Source organism: Ahaetulla prasina, chromosome 7 (genome assembly GCF_028640845.1).
Source record: "Ahaetulla prasina isolate Xishuangbanna chromosome 7, ASM2864084v1, whole genome shotgun sequence".
NCBI lineage: Eukaryota > Metazoa > Chordata > Lepidosauria > Squamata > Colubridae > Ahaetulla > Ahaetulla prasina.
In genome coordinates this window covers 64,446,428-64,464,438 of record NC_080545.1, presented here as the reverse complement: position 1 = coordinate 64,464,438, position 18,011 = coordinate 64,446,428, and the positions used below count along the sequence as shown (strand labels likewise).

General features: G+C 41.6%; 1 long non-coding RNA gene across 1 annotated transcript in view; it reads left to right on the top strand.

Moving 5' to 3' along the window:
- Positions 1-17,016, top strand: part of LOC131202152 (uncharacterized) — a 40,405-nt gene extending 23,389 nt beyond the window's left edge. Inside the window, exons 2-3 of the long non-coding RNA XR_009156080.1 lie at positions 14,319-14,809; positions 15,376-17,016. This is a non-coding gene — a long non-coding RNA (uncharacterized LOC131202152). The remainder of the gene's footprint in view (positions 1-14,318; positions 14,810-15,375) is intronic.
- Positions 17,017-18,011: the final 995 nt, after the last annotated feature.

Genomic DNA, 18,011 nt, shown 5'->3' with positions numbered 1-18,011 from the left:
ACTGGGTGCTCAAATGATATTAAAAGGAATTAACAAGATACCTAAATTTTTGCAGAATACTTTAAAATGAAGATGCTCATATAAAATGCATATTTGATTGCAGGAATGTACCATATATCCAGTAGGATGACCAGGTAATTAATGTGCAGACTAGAAAAAGCTATAAAAAGCAAGCTATAAAGTTCTATAAAATATTTATTTAGAACAATAAAAGATGCTTAAACTTAAATTACTGTCATGATTTAATACAAATAAAAATATTTATCTAAAGAGACCAGAAACAGCAGTATAGTAATCATTTTTATGACAAATACATGAATGTATTACTGAAGTATAATGATGAGATTGCAGAAAAGCTTTTAAAATTTCTTAGTTTTTCAGTCAGAGTCTGAGGAACCAAAATGAGATAATGAGAAATGATCGGAGACTGAGTCTGATTGATACATTAATAGTTTAAAAATAGTTTTAAAAGTCAGTTTAAATAGCTTAATGGTTTAAATAGCATTGATTTTAAAAAACCCATACATGTTAGCTTGTTGATCTTCTAATAGTAATTTCCTTACTTGAATAATGATAAATGAGCAATACATCATTAATTTTTAAATAGATGGGAACTCTAGGCCTAATATACATATGATTTGATAAATTGGAAGTACTGCAGTTAGGAATGTTAGATATATAAAACAAAAAAGGTGGTGGAAGAAGAAATAAAAACATCACTAACTTTTTGGTATCACTCGACAATATTCAAAACTATCTTCATCTAATAAGAATTGGTATGTTTGGGTTTCCTAGAAATTTTTGATTATTTTTAAAATAATTTTTCCCCTATTATGCCAATGCATAATATGCTGATTATATTCAATGCTGAATCTATATGATACACCCAGGACAGTTGGAAATAGCATGGAGCAATTACCAGTTTATATCTTGTTGCTTTTAGCTGAAGCGGCTTTCTGAGGTTCCTGATGCAAGGCCTCCCAGGATCCTGGAATGGTGCATTGGTCCTACCTGAACGCCTTTTCTCAGTGACTGCAGGAATGGGTTGCTACAGTTGGATCTGTCTAGAGACTGAGTGATAGTTTTTTGGCCACGCCTCTTTGCCTCTCAGGCCCAGTGTTTGATGATGTCACAGCTGAAAGAAAAACTCTGCCGGAATATTAGTGAAAGTCCAGCTCCAGGCCCACCAGCACAAGGGTGGGGCTGGACTATTCTGCAGTCACTGAGAAAAGGCGTTCAGGTAGGACCAATGCCCCGTCTCCAGTGTAACTGCAGAATAGTCCAGGAATAGTACCAAAGCCTGGCTGTCCTAAGGGTGGGTAACCGTTGGGTCTGAAGCCTCCAAGGCCAAGTGCACCTGTTGTAAGAACCACCTTCCAAAGGAAGCCTCCGCGGATGTGAAGACATCCAACTTATAATGCCTGATGAAAGGCAAAGGAGTAGTCCAGATAGCCACCCTGTAAATCTCCTCAAGGGAGGCTTGTGTGGTCCACGCAGCGATGGTGGCTGCACTTCTTGTGGAGTGCGCAGTGATGCGCCTGGGTACAGGCAGGGATTGCATCTCATAAGTCGTGGTGATACATGCCTTTATCCAATGGCCAGTGGTCAAGGACGACACCTTGTTGCCCAACGATGTTGGCTAAAAGGAGACAAAGAGAGCTCAGTTTTCCTGGTGGGTACTGTTCTCTTAAAGTAGATCCTGAGGGCCCTCCTCACATCCAAGGTATGCCACCTCTTCTCGAAGGCATGGGATGGGCTTGGACAGAAGTTTGGCAAGATGACCTCCTGGGATCTGTGGAACCAGGAGTTGACCTTGGGGATGAAGGGGGGGTCGAGCCTCAGGATCACCTTATTGGGATGGAAAATGCAGAGGTCAGCTCTGATGGATAGTGCTGCCATCTCGGATATGCGCCCTGCTGATGTAACAGCAACCAGGAAGGCCAGTTTAAGAGTCAAATATCTGAGACTCATTATCCTCAGGGGCTCAAAGGGTGTCTCAGTCAGAGCCCGCAGCACCTTAGGCAAATCCCAGATGGGATATCTGTGAATAGTCGGTGGTTGCAGATTACCTGTGCCACACACAAATCTGCAGATGAAGGGGTAGTGCGCTAGAGGCCCTCATTCAATACCTGAAAAAATAGTAGAGAGAGCTGCCACGTGTCGAATAGTACTGTGAGCAAGTTACTTGTCCAGGCCCTCCTGCAGGAAATTGAGCACCTGTGGAATAGAAGCTTGAGAGAAGGTCAATGTGGCGTTTGGCACACCATCTCATAAATAACACCCATGTGGCGTTGTAAATCCTGATGGTAGATTGTTTTCTGGCCTCCTGGATAGTCCGAATGACCTTTTTGTAATTATCCCTCCTCAGGAGGACCCCTTCAAGTGCCAAGCAGTCAATTGGAGCCATTGAGGCTCTGGATATACCCCCTGGCTGAGAGAGATCCTCTCTGGAGGAATTCTCCAAGGTCTCGATGCAGACAGGCTGATTAAGTCCGAGAACCATGGTCGTCAGGGCCAGTGAGGAGCCACTAGGATAATCTATGTGCCCTCTGAGATGACCTTCCAGATTACCCCTAATATCAGGGGAAGAGCTGGGAATGCATAGAGAAGACCAGGAGGCCAGGTGCAGTGGAGAGCATTGGTCCCCTCTACTCCCCAGGTTGGAAACCTTGTGAAGTAACGAGGAAGTTGAGTGTTTAGGGGAGAGGCAAATAGGTCCACTATCGACGTTCTGAGCCTGTCACATATGTCCTGAAAGATGTCTGGGTGGAGATGCCATTCAGCATTGTCTACTGTAGTCCTGTTTAGGTAGTCTGCCTGAGCATTCGAGGTCCCGGCAATGTGTTCCGCCTTGAGGGAGAGGATGTTCCTTTCCACCCACCTCCCCAGCCGCAAGGATTCCTCCATGAGGCATTTGGAGCAGGTTCCCCCCTGGCGGTTGACATGCGCTTTTGTTGCTACATTGTCGTTTAATATTAGGACATGATTTTCCTGTAGTGAATGTTAAAAATGTTGGAGGGCCAGATGTATCGCCTTCAACTCTAACTAGTTGATGTTGTTGGTGAGGTCTTGTGCTGACCAGCGATCCTGTGCTATCTGGGAGTTGAGATGAGCCCCACAGCTGAAAAGGCTGGCATCTGATATTAGCATAGTCTGCTTGGACACTCTGAAGACGCTCCCCTTGTTGAGGGCTGAGGATGTCCACCAGCGGAGGGACCTCCTGACCGTTAAGGGGACCCTGACCTTGTTCCGGGAATTTGAAGTATTCGCCCATTGAAATGGTAGTAGGAACCTCTGAAGATTCCGTGCATGTAACCGGGTCCAAGGTACTATAACACCATCTTGCCTAATAGCTCAGACAGGGTGGCTAAAGAAACCCTGGGATTTTGCTGGATTTGAACTATCAGGGCCCGTATACTGTCCCGCCTTTCCTGTGAGAAGAACACCTCTCCCAGTTTGGTGGCTATGCTCATCTATGCTAGATGAGTTATCATGGTGGAGGGAGCCAGATGGCTCTTTTTGAAATTTACCAGGAACCCGTGGTCCTGTAATGTTCGGATTGTTGCGTCTAAATCCTCCTTTGTCTTGGATAGGGAGGAGGCCTGGACCAATATGTCGTTCAGGTAAGCTTGGAGTCTCACTGGCTAATTAATCTCAGGTGAGTTGCTATGGCGGTCAGAATCTTTGTGAAGCACCTGGGTGCTGATGCCAGCCTGAATGGAAGGTCTCGCTAATGTAGGTGTTTCCCTGCATAGCAGAATCTTAGAAACCTGCAATAGGCAGACAGAATTGGAATATGGAGGTAAGCCTCCGATAAATCTATTGAGGCCAGAAAGTCCCCAGGATGAATTCCTTCCAGAATTGATGTAAGGGAACTCATCTTGAATCTCCTGTAGACCAGGTGGGCATTGAGGTTCTTTAAATCCAGACTTGCTCTCCATCCCCCACCCCCAAATGCTTTGGTACAATGAACAGGATTGAATAAAATCCTTGTCTCCACTGGTCCTCCGAAACAACCTCTATGGATGTTAATGTCCAAGAGGTGATGTATAAGCCTGTTCCATGAGATACTGTTTGATACTGTTGTTCGAGACATGACATTGCAAGAAGCAGTTCGAGGGGTTGGAAAGGAACTCCAACGAGAGACCGAATCTTATTGCATTCAGAACCCAATTGTCCGTTGTTGTTTGTACCCACTGGTCTACAAAGAGGCTCAATCAGCCTCCTATGGGGGGGTTGACCTTCGAGTCATTTTGATCTGTGGAACTGGCAGTTGACAGTCCCACGAAATGGCCGCTTATGCGGAATGAATTGCCGTGGCCTGTCACAAAAGGAACCCTTATCAGGTTGGCGGGGCTGGCTCTGTGGATAAAACCTCTTCTGTGATGGGCCTTCTTGAGCATTATAGCAAAAGAACTGCCTCCTATAAAAAGGAGTAGACCGCCTGTCCGTACTCCATGCTTCTCCCTGTCCTCAATAAGAAGTGGATCTAAAGCAGGGATCCTCAAACTATGGCCTGCGGGCCAGATACGACCCGCCAATGCAAAACATCCTGCCAGCGGAGTGGTGGGATTAAGTCCCGCCTCCTTACCGTTGGCTTTATCTTCCAGTGAGCATCCACTCCAGCCACACTTCTTTCACCGGTTGAGCTGCACTTCTGATCACATAGCTGCTCCCAAAGGTAAGGCCGAAGGGTGTGGGGGAGGGCCAGTAAGGGGTGATCTCATCAGTGCAGCTTGAAAAGCTTGCAAGGTACTGCCTTAAATTAAAAGTCTTTGAAAACAATTTAAATGGGATCTTTTTCATAGTCACGTGAACCAGGGCTGGTGTTTGAATAAGGGCGGGGAGGGGTGCTTGCCTTGAAAAGCAGTTCTGGGGTTGCAAAAGTACTGTCTTAAAAGTCTTCGAAAACAATTTAAACGGAATCTTTTTCACAGTTTGAATAGGGGAGGGGGGGGTGCTTGCCTTGAAAAGCAGTTCTGGGGTTGCAAAAGTACTGTCTTAAAAGTCTTCGAAAACAATTTAAACGGAATCTTTTTCACAGTTTGAATAGGGGAGGGGGGGGTGCTTGCCTTGAAAAGCAGCTCTAGGCTTGCAAAAGTACTGCCTTAATTTAAAAGTCTTTTTCACAGCCATGTGAACCATGGCCAGTGTTTGAGTAGGGGAGGGGCTACTTTTAAAGTAGCACTTTAAAAATGGGTGAATGGGGGATATGTCTCCATGTCTCCTAGCTTTTTCAAAATCAGTTGAAGTTGCTAACATTAATTCAAATGCAACCGCAATATAATGCCTGAAGGAGAATTCACCCACTGCTTTGATTTTGCCATATATAAAGTACATCCAACAAATTGGTTGCTGAACAATTTTGGTAACTTTCATATGTGTGGATACATATGCACAAGTGTGGCAAAAAACAAATCAGTTTGAATTCTCCTTCAGGTTTAAAAGACCTTTAGCCTTGTAATCCCAAATAATTAAAAAAAGTAGTCTGGTCTCCTATCCCTCCCCTGGCCTCCTCCCCTGCTGGCAGGCATTCACAGGTCCTGCTTCTGCTGCTTGCAAAGAGCCCCAAAGGCTTTGGCTGGAACAAAAGGGGAAGGAACCATGTGGACCCATAGAGAGGAGAAGGGAGGGGCGTTCACTGACAGCTTCTCTCAGGAACCATGCACTCAAAATGGTAACCATCTTTGGCATCAACCTATATCTGTGAACAGACTTTTTCCCGAATTAAACAACTGAAATCTTCAACCAGATCCAGACTAACTGATGAACACTTGCATCACTAGTTACGACTGGCAGTGACAAATATGGAACCGGACATACACTTTCTCATCAGCCAAAAGCAGGCCTACACTTCCCATTGAATTAGTAGTATATTTATGTTGGTTAAAATTGTTCTTCATTTTAAATATTGTATTATTTAACTTTTTTTGCACTACAAATAAAGATATGTGCAGTGTTCATAGAAGTTTGTTCATGTTTTTTTCAAACTATAGTCCGGCCTCCAACAGTCTGAGGGACCATTATCCCTCCTTAGTTCACCATTGGAGGCTTGGGGGGTGTTGTGTTGATTCTTGCCTTCTGCCTGCTTCCAATGTCTCTCAATGTCCATCTTGAAGGTTTTAGTTGCAGTCTTAATTGGTGCAGTTCTCAGTCTGGTTTATTGTGTGGTCATCTGAAACATATGATCAGGAGTTATTCAGTCAGGCTAACTGAAGGTGAAGCCCATAGCTGGCGTGAGATCGAGTCAGAGGCAAGTGAAGCCGAACGCTGCTGTTGTAGGCCCGATGCAATGCCCCTAGCTATTGCCTGTGAAATCAGGAGCTGAATATTCTCGGGCAAATCAGACAATTGGTCCACAATGGACCTTGATGCAGCTGCAGAGGTGCCCTGATAGGGCTGTGGCACATGGACCCTGATGTGATCGGGCCTAGATTTCCTACCTGCTATTTGGCAGGCAAAGGGATCATTGCCACTGATTTGTTCCCTACCCTCCAGAGAAGCTGGAGCTGGGGATAGCTCACCAGCGCCCTCTGGTGACCAGGCCTGCAGTGAGTGAGCTGACCTTGCAGAAAAGGGCGGGAAGGAGAATGCTCACTATAGAGCAATTGTTTTTCCATCTCAGCCTGCTTCTTCTCTGCTTCGGAAACCTGCTTTTCCAGGGCCCTTTGTCTCCTGTCCAAGTCTTTAAGCTCTGACTTGGAGAGCTGCTTGCCCTTGCTACCTTTGTTAGATTTGCAGGCTGCCTTCCTGCCTACTGAGGCCTCAGCCTCCTCCCTATCCTTAGATCATTCAGCCATTTTAAACATGGCAATGGGCAGGCACTGTGACTAAGGCCGCTCCTGAAACCTGGTCAATGCCCACAGGAAGGATCAGGGACTGCCAAGTAGTTGAGATTTAGTGGTGGCGGCTGTGCCGGTCGCACCAGATTAGCCAGCACACACGCGAGCAGTAGATGTTGCTTTTTTGGCAGATGAGATCAGCTTCACCCTTGGCTTAGCAGGCTATTTTAGGATAATGTATATATTCTTATACAGGTAGTCCTTGATTTACAACCACAATCGAGCCCAGAATTTATATTGCTAAATGAGAAATTTGTTGTTAAGTGAGTTTTGCCCCATTTTATGATTTTTCTTGCTACATTTGTGAAGTGATTGACTGCAGATGTTAAATTAGTAACACAGTTGTTAAGTGAATCTGGCTTCCCCATTGACTTTGCTTGTCGGAAGATTGCAAATGTCACATGCTCTGGGACACCAACCATCATAAATATGAACCAGTTGTCAAGCATCTGAATGTAAATCATGTGATTATTGGGATGCTGCAATGGTCATAAATATAAAAAATTATCATAAGGTGCTTTTCTCAGTGCCATTATAACTGAATGGTCACAAAACAAACTGTTGTAAGTCGAGGACTACCTGTACTGAGTTTCTAGAGCACTTCTAGTTTTTTTTTAATTTACAATCAAAGAATACACTATGCTAATAGTATGAGAATGAACTTAGAACAAAGTGTATATTTTAAATAGTCATATTTTAAGACAACAAAAATAATACATAGAAGAAAATACTTCTTTGTTATACTGTGGCTTTGGAGATAAAAACTGTAGAATGCTGCTATTTATTCTGATAGAATAGCATAAAACGAAGCAGAGGATCTAGCAGCAATACCAACATTGGTATCCATAGAAAGTTACCAAGCATAAGATCATGTGAATTGTGAAACCTTACAAAACCTTGGGCCGCGGTGTGGCTCAGGCTGTAAGAAGCCTGTTATTAAACACAGCTGCTTGCAATTACTGCAGGCTTGAGTCCCACCAGGCCCAAGGTTGACTCAGCCTTCCATCCTTTATAAGGTAGGTAAAATGAGGACCCAGATTGTTGGGGGGGCAATAAGTTGACTTTGTATATAAATATACAAATAGAATGAGACTATTGCCTTACACAATGTAAGCCGCCCTGAGTCTTCGGAGAAGGGCGGGATATAAATGTAAATAAATGTAAATGTAATGTAAATGTATATACATGTTGTTCATTTTCATTCAGCCAATATAGTTTCACATATTTATGAAAGCAATTCTCAGTGGTCTATATACCCATTTTACACTCTCAAAAGCCTTTTCAATTATTTATTTATTTATTTATTTATTATTTAAATTTGTATACCGCCCTTCTCCCGAAGGACTCAGGGCGGTTCACAGCCAAGTAAAAATACAATACTATAAATACAAATTAAAATACAGTTAAAAAACTTATTAAAATTGGCCAGAATTAAAATTTAGAACTAAAACCCATTAAAACCCATTAAAACACTAACCCAGTCCAGCGCAGATGAATAAGTAGGTTTTAAGCTCGCGGCGAAAGGTTCGGAGGTCCGGAAGTTGACGAAGTCCTGGGGGGAGTTCGTTCCAGAGGGCGGGAGCCCCCACAGAGAAGGCCCTTCCCCTGGGTGTCGCCAGACGACACTGTCGCGCCGATGGCACCCTGAGGAGCCCCTCTCTGTGAGAGCGCACGGGTCGGTGAGAGGTATTCGGTAGCAGCAGGCGGTCCCGTAAGTACCCCGGCCCTATGCCATTAATTAAAAAAGAATTTTATATAGGGCTGCCCCAATTTGTCTAGTCTGACTCAGATTGCAAAGACTCCTTTTCCCTTTGAGAGATGTTATTCAGATCCATGTGAAGAAAAATAATTGATGGGTAATAGAGATATAAATTGCATTACTACTGTAACAGTTCCTCTTCGCAGCATTGTCCTTGGTATGTCAGAGTTGTAGAAAGCATTTCTTTCCATCTTGTTTAATTTCATGAAGAAGCCATATGGTTTGTCATGTTTAGCTATGGATTTCCACAATTTTGAGATGATATACATAGATTTCATGTCATATAAACCAAAAGAAAACTAGCCTCACTAGAGAGAGTTACTTTTTTCCTCCAGTCCAGGGCAATAATCCAGTTATGATATCTTGGATTTTGCTAGCAAGCCAGAAGTTATTTTGAAACTATGTCTTCTTTCTTTTATATTGATATTGATTGTTTCCTGATTGTTTATTTGTACCCTATGACTATCATTAAGTATTATGATTCTTATGATTCTTGATGAATGTATCTTTTCTTTTATGTACACTGAGAGCATATGCACCAAGACAAATTCCTTGTGTATCCAATCACACTTGGCCAATAAAAAAATCTATTCTATTCTATTCTATTCTATTCTATTCTATTCTATTCTATTCTATTCTATTCTATTCTAACTCAGTATAATTAGGAAGGCATACCACAGTCTTTTGGATAGTGAAAGCTAATTTCCATGTATTCAGGCCTCTCATCATAGACTCAGTTTATCAGATGCTGTAGGGCAGTGGTCCCCAACTGTTGCAGCTTGGCAGCCTGGCGGAAGGAGAAAGGGTAACTAGGCCATGCAAGTGGGAAGCTGGCGAGCATGAGTGTGCAGACCTCAACTTGCATGAGCAGTGGGCCAGCATGCATGCACATGCGCGTGCAGCTTGACTTGCACAAGTCTAGCTGTGTGCACATGTGCCAGCATGCCACTTGCACAAATCGAGCTGCATGAGTGTGTGTACTGGCCTGCCACTTAAGGGGCCTAGTTCCAAATATGTCACAGCCTGGTAGTGGGCCATGGCGTGGGAGTTGGGGACCCGTGCTATAGGGCATTCTGTGATGTCATATCAAAAACAGGAGAATGTTAATATTTTTTTCCACATTGTCCCATTTTTAATTCTGTTGCCAGCAGTTAAAGAGTTTCCTGTAATTTATATAGCTTGTGCTGTTTACCAATGGAGCCTTATGGTCAGGGGTATATTTAAGGGCAGATTTGCAGCAATTTTTGTATCTGTCAGATCTTATTAAGCCTCACCCCTCCCCTCCAAAGGAGCTTGGACAGATCAGTATTGGCCAATTTATAGCACTGTTATTTATAGCCTTGTTGGAAGATTGATAAGAAGGATTCTGAATGCTCTAAAACAGCTTTCCCTAATGTGATCTGATATACCGAGATTTTCAGTTCCAGAAATCAGAAAATTAGGCAAATAGTGATAACGTCTTGTAAAATTATTAATATTATTAATAAAAATATTAACTATTTTAGTGAAGGAAAATGACATCTGTGAAGGGTGTTTGTGTGACAAAATGTGTTATATCAAAACACATTCTGCCATGTATGTATTGACATCTGATATCACAGTAAGGTGTCACAATGCATATTCATCATTTTGGCATCGTAGCTAATAACAAGTACTTAAGAGCCAGGTTCTATACTGCTGAAATGGGCACATTGTAATCCAATACATGCAGAGCAAATAAAGGGGAAATACTGCTCTAATATGTAAAATGCAAAAATGTGATTCTGTTACTTTTAGCTTTAAAATACTGTGCTGAATAAGGCAAAAAGCTGCTGCCCATGAATTTCCAGCAGATAGCTAAATTTTAAACACACACAAAAAGGAAAATACGCTAAGTATTGTACAAATGCTGCACGCTACAATGTTGCATCAATTACTGATAAAATATGCCATTTTTTTCAAATAGATTAAATGTGAGGAACAATTCATTGTTTTTGATCAAGTGATAAATTGATAAATCAAATTTAGAAGCAAATATGAAGCAATGATTACTGTAGCTGATTTTCTTGAACAACTTTATGCCAATGCTACCATCTGCTGGACAGTTGTTAGTACTAGAATTTCACAAATATTTCTATACAAAGAAAGATTTTTAAATTTTTGAGAGAATAATAACTTTTCCATTTACCATCTCCCAACATTCTAGAATCCCCAGATCTCAGTGAGATTCCAAGTGCCTATTAACTAGCTCATTTATTTTTGGTTTGGTTGGAGTGCATTAATGGAATGCAATTGAAAACATTCTCCTTTTCAGATGTTTTCCTATTAGTAAAAAAGTCTACATTTATTATCCTTGAGGGAGATGGGTGATCTAAAGACATGAAATACGGTATAAATAAAAATATTGTGACATTGCTCCTAGCATCTTGAATCAACTATGCTGCTTCCTTCCTTCTTTTTCCCAGTGTAAGGATTTGTGCTGAATGGGATTTATTTGTGACTTAAGAGTAATTTTAGGATAGGAAAATGGTTAGAGATAGTAACACAGTGTATGTTTGAAAAATGATTCAGAAGGTCTTTGGTACATGTATGAATATGAACACAGCACCTCTGCAATTTGTTAAAATAGCCTGTCTTTTGTAAATTTCCATGTACAAAATGTGTGACTGCTTTAAGAAGATAGCTCATGAAATGAAATGCAATAAAGTAGTAGCATCTTTATTTCTCAGGTTTGTGCAGATGTCTGAAGACAGACAGACTGCTTTAATAATAGTAGAAAAGTTATATACCAGCATGTGCTAAAGCATTTCTTTCTAATAATTAATATATAATGTGTAAACAGTAGAACCATCATTATTATACTTCCAGATAAATGCAGAAAAGCAATGCCTCAGTAGCACTTAAAATTCTAATTCATAAGAAGAATAGTTTTTTAAAAAATCAACAACATACAGTTATCCACTGGTTGCAAAGTCTGAGAGTCTTTGTTTAAAGAAAGTATCAATGTTGTCAATGTTGGAAGTTATACTGTAAACTCAATTTCAGTCTGAATTAGACTGAAATTAAATTGGCAAGATTTTAATTTTATGCGTATATGTTTCTTTGGTTAAAACCTGTGATACCATTAACCCAAGTTAACTTGGAACTATGTCCAAAGGGGTTACAGAGGATGTGTCAAAGTACAGCTACAAATGTACTGTTTGTTTGTTATCCTTCTCTGTTCAGATATCTTTTTTCAATTTTATTACAAATTATACTTCTTCTGTAAAAGCAAGGTAATACAGGTAGCCCTTGACTTACAACCTCAATTGAGCCCAAAAATGCTCAACAGAGCTAAATGAGTTTTGCTCCATTTACCATCTTTTTTTGCCATTGTTGTTAGGCAAATAATTGCAGGTGTTAAGTGAATCATGTGATTATTAAGTTAAATGTTTGTGGAAATAGTTCAACTATCCCAAGTTGATACATACAGATCACGGTAGACAGTGGTGGGTTTCAAATTTTTTTATTACATGTTCTGTGGGCGTGGCTTGGTGGGCATGCCAGGGAAAGGATGCTTCAAAATCCCGATTCCCTCCCCACCCCACTAACCTGCTCTGGGAAGGAATCAAACTGTCCCCACTTCATTTCCCCAAATAAAATATTACTCATAGGCAGGGGAAGGATACTGCAAATTCCCCATTTCTTTCCGATCAGCTGGAACTTGGGAGGCAGAGAATAGATGGGGATGGGGCCAGTCAGAATTTTTACTACCAGTTCTCCGAATTACTCAAAATTTCTGCTACCGATTCTCCAGAACTGGTCAGAACCTGCTGAAACCCACCACTGATAGTAGCTATATAAAAGTTGGCACCACATTGTTAGCCTTAAAGCCATAGACTCCCATGTAGCCTACTTACCCTACCCAGTTCAAAGACAATTTGTTTACTGTTGGCTGAAGACATGTCCTCATAACATCATCTTTGTCTTACTATCATACTAGGGCTGAGGCGAGGCGAGGTGAAGTGAGGCAAAGAGAGTTGCAATAATAGATGGTAGTTTCCAACATCAGTTCTAACTCAAAACTCCTCTTGAGTAAGAACATTCCAACATGTCTCATTTAAGAAGGCAGGGCTGCTTTCTCACAATTAACAACACTGACCTCAGCTACTCCTCCCTATGCTCTGCTTTATGAGCCTTTGCATTGGGAAAGGGTGGCAATTCGTCTTCCTGGTTGCATAGCAGCAGCAATTGTTCCCTCTGCCTGCCTGCCAGTCCCACCTCTTCTACCTCAGCTCAGTTGGCTGTCCTACTGGTGGCCCTAAAGCCCACTGCTCATCTTCCAAGGACACCTCTGGAGCTGACTCCCTGTCATCATCAGACTCAGATTCCAAAGCCTCAATGACACCTACAGTGGGATTGCTCCCTTGCATCATGTTGTAGGTTTATTTTCTTTTATGTACACTGAGAGCATATGCACCAAAACAAATTCCTTGTGTGTCCAATCACACTTGGCCAATAAATTCTATTCTATTCTATTCGTATAGACTATTAGGGAGCCCGGTTTGAAGCAAATGTTCAGAAAACATATGTAAACAAAGAAGACAGAACTGAGTTCTGGAAAGGGAGATATTGTTATGAAGAGAGTCTTCCCTGATTCATTGGTGTATAAAAAGGAAGGGAGAAGACATAAAATACAGATAGCCCTTGAATTATAACTATTAGTTTAATGGCAATTCTCAATATGATGGTGCTGGAAAAAATGACTTATGACTAATCTTCAAAGTTATGACTGTCACACCTCCATAGTCATGTGATCAGAATTTGTGTGCTTAACATCCGGGTCACATTTATACAGTTGCAGCATTCTGCAATTACATAATTGTGATTTATGAGCTTTTTACTTGGCTTTCAACAAGCAAACTCAATGGAGGAAGCTGGAGTCACTTAACAACAAAGTGATTCACTTAACAAGGCTAGTGATTTACTTAATTTTCATGATAAAATGGTCATAAAATTGGGTATAATTGTGTGATCCTTCCAAACGTCAAACTGGCAAGAGTGCGCCTGATGTATCCAGATGTTCCTTCATCCATCACCCTGGTACCACACTGCCCTGAGCTCTCTGTTCCCACCCCTCTGGAGAGGGATCTGCCATCTTCAGGAGGGAGAAACAAGTCAGACAGTGAAGAAGACATTGTAGATACAGATTATAATTTCACACATGTGGAGGAGAGAAAACTATACTTCCCCAACCAGAAAGACCTCAGTGTTCTGATCAGAGACCTTGGTCTTACCAAGTCCCATGCTGAGCTTCTGACCTCTAGGCTCAAGGAGTGAAACTTGTTGGATGAAAGTGAAAGTCGCAGATCAGAGAAAGTGTCACCAAAGTTTTTCTAACTTCTTCAGTCGGCAAGATGGGCTGTGGTTCTGCAACAATGTGGCCTGTCTATTCGAGGCTCTAGGAATCGCCTGTAGCCCCAAGTGAATAGCACCTATTTATAGACAATTCATCCAGGAATCTCAGAGTTGTGCTGCTTCATAACGGGAACAAGTACTCGTCTCTCCCTATGGCTCACTCTTTGCACCTCCCTATGGCTCACTGTGCATCTTGACCCAGTGTCAAGATGTTGTTTAGTGTGAGTGCCTTGAAGTATGGTGACTATGACTGGGAAGTCATTGGAGCCTTCAGAATGGCGTGATTCCTGATGGGTCTCCAAGACAATTTCACGAAGTTTCCTTGTTTTCTTTGCCTCTAGGACAGCCAGGACACTAAGGTGCACTATCACAGAAGGGACTGGCCACCATGGACTGAGTTTTCTCTGGAGAAGAACAACGTAAGGTGGAAGCAGCTGGTAGACCCTTGGAAGATGCTGATGCCACCACTACACATCAAGTTAGGCCTCATCAAACAATTTGTCACAGCTCTAGACAGCTTTCGAATACCTTCAAAATCTCTTGCCATAGCTATCAGGCAAAGGGTTAAAGCTGATATCTTCATCAGACCACAAATAAAGAAGATCATAGAGTGTGATGAATTTGCCAGAAAACTGAACAGGATGGAGAAATTGCCTTGGAACAGTTTCATTGGTTCTAGGCAATCGAAAGGCTCAAAACTATGAGCAGCCGGTTCAGACTCTCATAAAGAACTATGCCAAAATGGGATGCAGAATGTCCCTCAAAGTCTTTATCCTTGATGCTCATCTTGACAGATTCAAGGAGAACATGGGTGCTTCCTCAGAAGAGCAAGGTGAGTGCTTTCACCAGCATATACTGGATTTTGAATGTCATTACCAAGGACAGTATAACAAAAACATGATGTGGGAACTGTTTGGGGGCTTCTTCGAGAAAGCAATTTGAAGTATATCTGCAAATCTATAAAATCTACTGATTTCTGAAACCTTTTGAGTGGTTTTGACTATTTTTGTGTATTTGCCGTGCAAGTATATATTATCATTTTTCTGTTTAAAAAGATAAAAATTTGCCTGTTTTGTCTCTATAAATATGAAACTTTGTAGGTTGTGGTCAAAATCGAAGTGTGTGATAAATATAGCTGTTTTTGCATTAGACATAAGCAGTTGAATATAACACTTAGAAGCCAGGAACAAAAATTGTGTTACATAGTTGAAGACCTATTCTGAAGCTCCAGAGTATACATTCCTCTATCTCTTTGTTCCTTCTGCTTTTTTCTATCTCCTGAAAGGCTTCTTGAGGCTATTGTCTTTATGGAAAGCACTTCTTGAATCATTTAAAAAAAATCTGTCATCTTCCATGATAAGTTGGTAATGGTGTCTCTGTTCTCTGTCTTTTTTCCAGGAGGTCAATCATCTTCCAATTAAGTCTGTCAAGGTTTCAACTGATGAACCCAACTGAGCAAGCACAATCAAGACGGTCCAATTTCTTTAGGCAAAGCTTTATTGAGTACATCATTTTGGCACAATTAAGGCAAAACCAGCCTTGACTATTTCCCACACAATCCTGAATAATTAAAGTATAGTAATTTTCCTTCCCCATCTTGATGTAGGTCACATTGTCCAATTAAATGCAGTAGAATTGTTATGAGAAAATACTTCTGAGGATCTTAACCACCTGCTGAAGTGTCCTTGATTCCCACCCTTTGCTCGCCTTATATCTGGAATCTACATTTTATTTCCCCCCTCCACTCCCCCTTAGTTTATTGGCAAGCTGAGAGGTGATAATAGTTGCAACAGGGTAAGTGCACTTTGAAGCTTGACAAAGTCATGCATAGTTCTGTAGAATGAGCAATAATATGGAACAAGCCCTGTTGGCCATAAGAGCAATTCTGTCTTTTTTTATGCTTCTTTCATAAATAATTTAAAAAGTGTTTCCTCCTTGATTTCTACGCCAAACTGCCTGCTAAACTGCTCTCCCTATTCACTTGCTCAGTAATCAGATGATTAGAAGACTAGAAGTAAATGCTGAAAATCAGACAGTCTTGGCTGCATCATATTTGAAATTATTGAAAGTAGATCAGCAGTCATACAGTTGGAACTAGTGTGATGTCTCCCTCAATTGCTGGTTCAGACAAAGAGGAGCCATCCAAGAAGAACTATAGGGAGCATCAGGGAAACATGGAAGGATCTGTGGCAGAGTCAAAACAAGGAACAATGGAGATGGGTGATTGTGGTGGAGCATTCCCAGGAAAAGTTGGTAGGATGTGGGCGAGAGCAGCTGGATGAACAGCTGGCTGTGCATTTTGAAGAGGAGAGGCAGCTACAACCAGTCAGCACCGATGAGTTGCCACCCCTTCCTGATCCAAGGACCAGGTGAAGGGCCAGGTGAGAGAGGTGCAGTGGAGATCAGTGAGGCTACTTGCAAGGAAATACCCTTGCTTCTAACGAGGTGCACTGGCAGCGCCTATTGAACTAGGTGTTTTGAATTTACTCAATTTCGAAGACAAGTACCCATAATCTGACTGGTTGTGAATGTTCCTAAACCTTTGATCCTTCATCTTGTCTTGAGCCTGTCGCAGTCACATTTGGCCTTTGTCTTGCTTTGAACTGGGAGTTCTACTTTGAACTTGGAGTCGTGCTTGCCTTCGTCTTGCATTGAACTCATTGGGAGATTTACTTCGTTGCTATTAGAGATGTGTGTCCAGCTTTGGATCTGCTGGAGCCATACTTGCCTCTGCATTGCCTTCAACTGGTGGGGAACTGTAGTTGCTCTCGTTAAGCTGGGACTTTGAAGACTTAAATAGGACTGTTTGTAAGACTTTGCACATATAGAGAGGGCTAGAGGAATGTCTGGTAAGTTTTGTGAATAAACGCATCTAATTCCTTACCTTGTATGTGTGGTTCTGGACTGAGACAGGACAATAAGCTTAAAAAGATTGCAGTAGTCATAGATAAAAAACAGCATTCAGTGTAGAATAAATTAGAATAAATTAAGACTTCAGTTTTCCAAATATCAACTTCATGCCTGTTTTCAATAGAAGATTACAGTCTGATTAATATGCTACTACTAATATATAATCCAATATAATAAAATATATTTAAAATATGATGTAAATATTATCAATATAATATAATATAATATAATGTATAGTATAGTATAATATAGTATAGTATAATATAATTAATATAATATAATATAATATAATTATAATATAATATAATAATATATTTCTTAGTGCAAGATTGGAAAATGTGGTGAGACCAGGCTCATAGAATCACCAAGAGTCAGATTCTGCTGAATGGATAACATTATCATCAATAATATTTTAATATAATCAGTATGCTGATGATACTCAGCTCTAAATCTTCAGATCCTTTCCTGGATCAGGAGTCCCTGTGCTCAGTTATTCAAACTTTGGTCATGTCATGTCTGGACTACTGCAATGCTCTCTACATAGGACTATGCTTGAAAAACATTCAGAAGCTGTAACTGCTAGAGTGTGGCAGCGTAGGAAGTTTTGGGGGCCCCTAGAGTGGCCTGTACTACACCACTGTTCCATTAGCTGCAGTGGCTCCCAGTTTGCTTCTGTACAATGTAAGGTATTGTTTATCACCTTTAAAGCCCTAAATGGCACGGGTCCAATCTGCATGAGGAACCCTCACCCCAATGGGACTGGCTTGCCCCATCTGTATTGGCAAGATGAAGCATGCTGCTGAGCTCATTGGTCTGGCTTCTGGCTGGTGGGGTCCAGGAGGCAAGCCTTCACTGCTATGGCCCCAGTTCTTGCCTCCCATCCTCCTGACCTTCTGCTAGATCCTGAAAACCTGGCTCTGCGAGTTGGCTTGGGTCCCAATGGGGAAGTATCACACTGGAGATGGTTGATGTACCAATAATGTTTCCCTACAGGAGGGGGCGGTACCCCAGCACTTTAAGGAGGCTGTGGTCCTCCCTCTTCTTGAGAAGCCATCGCTGTACTCCACTGGGTTGGTTAATTCCCAACCTGTCTCCAATCTTCCCTTTTTGGGGAAGGTTGTTGA